At 46.6% G+C, this 4,114-nt stretch overlaps 1 protein-coding gene across 2 annotated transcripts in view; it reads left to right on the top strand.

Moving 5' to 3' along the window:
* Positions 1 to 95: 95 nt before the first annotated feature.
* RBM25 (RNA binding motif protein 25) overlaps positions 96 to 4,114 on the top strand; it is a 61,637-nt gene continuing 57,618 nt past the window's right edge. For both annotated transcript variants that reach the window (XM_019519122.1, XM_019519121.1), the window contains exon 1: positions 96 to 230. The gene's annotated coding sequence lies outside the window, so the exon portion shown is untranslated. The remainder of the gene's footprint in view (positions 231 to 4,114) is intronic.

The raw sequence follows: 4,114 nt of genomic DNA, 5'->3' as shown, positions 1-4,114 counted from the left end.
GTGCGCGCGCGGCGCGGACGTTCTGCCCCACCCACCTCTATGATCCGAGCAGCGCGGTGCAGGCCGGGCCGGTGGCGGAAGGGCTGGCTCACATGACCCCGCAGCGCAGCGCGGCGGCTCCGGGTGGTGTGTTCGCGGCCTGCAGGCGCGCGGAGGCCTCGCAACGCGGCTGAGGCGGCGCCCCGCGCCCCTCCCCCCCGATCTGCGGCTGAGGCGGCGAAAGAAGGAGGGTGAGTGCCTGGCGGCGGGGCCGGCCCGCCGCCATCCGCGGCCGCCTGCAAGCGGCGGCAGGGCCGCGTTGGTCGCTCCCCTCCCCCCACGGCCCGTCCCCTCGGGGCAGAGAGGTGGGGCCGGCCCGGCCTAACGCGCGGTAGCGAACACATGTGAGTGCCCCACGGGCTCTGGGGGAAGTGGGGCCAGGCGAGGGGACCTGCCTTGCAGCCGCCTGGCGCTGGCGCCTCAGCCCCGAGGGTCGCGTTCAAAACGTGTTGGTTGGGCGGGGGTAGCCCGGAGGAAGTGCCCCCCTCCCCCGAGGTGGAGGCGACTGGTTCCAGGTTGTCGCCCCCCCGCCGCCGCCAGAGATGTCTTCACAAATTGGACTTAAATGCCACTCTCTCCCAGTCTAGACAGACTGGGAGGAGGGGACAGGCGGCTTCCCTGCACCCTGGTTTCAAGGATGGGGGGCTGACGCAGCTGGTACGTGTGGGCTTTCTCTGAGGAAGTGTGTAGCTACCTGTTCTGGGATTTCAGGCCTGGTCTGGGGTGGAGAGCAGGGGGCTGAATTGATTTCTTGCATTTCCACAGTGGCTGGCCTCCCCTGGGTGGCTTTGCCGGAGTCAGCTGCATTTCCATGCTCTTTCCCAAGAGAGCTCCAGGGAGACAAGAGCATTTGCCCGCACGGATGCTGTAGCTCCAGGCGCGTGAGATGCAGCTACGTTTTGGGGAGGACAAAATCTCCTAACTGTTTTCAGAACTGGGGTGTGCGAGGGCACCTGATGGACTTCAGTAGTGCCTCGCATGGGCATAGTGGTTGACCGGGGGCACAAGGTGCAGGATCAGGGCCTAAATTAAGCATAGTCGGTACTGATATTTGAGGACTACGGAGAGGTCGGTTTTGAGAAGAGTAAAGTCAATGCTGCTTTGTCAGCACGTTGCAGTGAAATCCTCTGAGTGTATGTGCAGAAAATAAGTTTGAGTTGCAAACTCGGTTTATGGCAGTCCATTCTCACTGTATTCTGGCCGCTACACAGTTTAATCAGGTTGGGTGCATGTGAGATTTAGAAAAATTTATTCTAATTTAAATTACTGGATTTGTACATGGAGTGCTTTTATTGCTATTTCTATGTGACTATCATGTTTGGAACTGCTGCCCAATGTAGTTTGTTGGCAGATTCAGACATGGATAGTGTGGATCTCTGTGAAGAAGAGATCCATGGGGGTTGCTTGCCCCATGGAAATTATAATTTGGCTTTATAGAAGAAAAGGGCTGAGGGATTGAAGGAAGAGAGGGATTTCTGTAAACTGTTATCTGCTCTTCGATTATTTGTTTTACACGAAGCGTAAGAGTCTCATGCCAAATGGCTGAAAATCTGTGATTAAGATTATTCTGGTCTAATTTAGACTTCAACCCTGCATGCATTGAAGTCTGAAACAGTGGTTGTCTGAATAACTTTCTTGTCTGGGATCATCCAGTTTTGCAGCCTTTGATTATAGGCGTAAGATGAAAAATGCAAGATGTTTGAGGGCAGCCTAAAAATGGTAAATAATCTTCACTGTTCAGTGATGTTTAAAACAAGACACTGAAGATCACTGCTAAAGTGGTGCAGTATTCATATATGGGAATTTCTCTAGTATTAAGAAGCTATTTTAAAGTGTCAAAAACTTGCTGTAGACACTGTGGAAAGAATGAAGTGTCACTGAAACAGGGTAACTGTTGAAATAAAATTTGATGCAGGTATAACACCTCTTTTACTAAGTTCTTACGTAGTTTACAAGCCTTGTCAGACCAGTTCTACACGTGGTAAATAAAATCTTTCAGACGTTTGGCAAAACATCCAGTCAATAGGAAAATAGCTGTCCTAAAAGTAGGTATGTTAGAATAAGCGCGCACAGATTTTGGCAGGGTCCCTACGTGCACCATATTTAAAAATCTTGGACAAAAACTATTTTTGAGGTGGTTCGATTAAAAAAACAACAGTTGTTTAGCAAAAGTGAATTAGATGTAGAATTCCCTTATTGCAAAAACTGTCAATTTACTTCATTTTCCAATAATGTATATCTTGATGTGGTTTAACCATACATATATTAATAGTCAAAGGGATCTTGCTGAAGACGTGTTAAAATCAAACTTGTATTGGCGGAAAAGCTAGAGCAGCTTAACTATAGGATTGCTAATATACTGACGTAGTTTACATTGGCTTGAATAAAGAGAACACCATCTTTAATGTAAGGCTATTAGTGGCAAATGGTTATTTTCACCAAGGTGGCAGCTTCTGGCATATAGTTCAGTTGGCAAAATTAAGAAAAATGGCCTTGACTTCATTAGTTATAATTGATTTTTACTTGTGAGGAATTCACAATCTACTTGTTCTGTCTAGTCACTCATCTTAATTAAAATATTTAGTTGCTCAAAGCTAAGCTAAGAGTACTTGCAGTTGGTTTGTTTAGCCATACCATACTAATAGCATGGCAGCAGTAGTGCTGGCTTCTCAAATTTTACTAGCTTGTCAGAACTATGGCCCTGTGGCAATGCTTCATAAAGTGAGTATAGTACAGGTTCCATATTGTGTTGTGGAATGGTTCTGCGCTCCGTGATGGTGTCCGTGTTGCAGATGCGTATCTTCCAGGTGCTAAGTTGTGATCATTGATAAATTTTATACAAGATGAGTCCCTTGAGTGCTGCTTCTAATGCACTGTTCAAAGTTACCTTTGACTTTGTATAAAGTAGTATTTAAAAAGTAAGCTGTTATGTATACTTCCAGGTTTTTTCTAAGTCATGAAAATAGACTTCAGCCATTCAGTTACTTAGCTTGCACTCTGTTAATGCTTTGGTGTAATCTGAAGTTCACCCCTCCTAACTCTAGGACCACAGCTTGAAAAATATACCAGACCCAGAATACTAAACCTACCAAATTTTAATATAAAAATGCAACATAAGATGAAGCTCAATACATTTGCTTCTGGTTTATGGATATTTGAGTATGAAGCACCATCACCCTTTTGACTCCTGAAAGGACAGGGAAACTTACTACTACTTCTTCCCCTTTGCAGAACTTTCCTTAGTAGTAACAGAAGAAAACTAACATCCTTTCCGGTTTTTAGATGGCTGGCAATATTGCACACTAACGGTGAAACAAATCAGAATTTCTTTTATTTTATTTTACTTCTACTTTTAGAAGCTGTGGACAACAAAGGTATGGGGGTTGTCTTTAATAATTCAGAAATATATTGTAACATTAGACTACATTTGTAGGTTATAGTTTCATAATTGGTAGAGTCGGAAGGGACCTGAGCAGATTTCATAGATTTCATAGACATTTGGTCTGAAAGAGACCCTGGAGGATCATCGAGTCCAGCCCCCCACCCCAGGGGCAGGAAGTCAGCAAGGATCATAGGATCCCAGCAAGATAAGCATCCAAATGTGTTTTGAAGGCATTCCAAGTGGGTGCTTGAACCGCCTCGGGTGGCAGTCTGTTCCAAACCTTGGTGGCTCGTTCAGTGAAGAATTTCTTCCTTATGTCCAGCCTGAACTGGTCACAGTGGAGTTTTGTGACTCTTCGATCTTGTCATCCCTTGGGGGGCTCTGGTGAACAGTCGTTCCCTCAGATCCTGATGAGCATCCCTGATAAGCTTATAGGTAGCCATAGATCATCAAGTCTGACCCCCTGCCATGGCAGGAAAGAGTACTGGGGTCAAACAGCCCCAGCAAGGTGTTCATCCAGCCTCCTCTTAAAGACCCCCAGGGTAGGAGCCAGCACCACTTCTCTTGGAAGTTGGTTCCAGATCATAGCCACCCTGACCGTGAAGTAGCGCCTCCTGATATCTAGCTTGAATCTACTCTCTGCCAGCTTGTGACCATTATTTCTTGTCACTCCTGGTAGTGCATGGGGAAACA

Source organism: Gavialis gangeticus, unplaced genomic scaffold (assembly GCF_001723915.1).
Source record: "Gavialis gangeticus isolate Ggan-Ray unplaced genomic scaffold, GavGan_comp1, whole genome shotgun sequence".
NCBI lineage: Eukaryota > Metazoa > Chordata > Crocodylia > Gavialidae > Gavialis > Gavialis gangeticus.
This window is presented reverse-complemented; position numbering and strand designations above follow the sequence as displayed.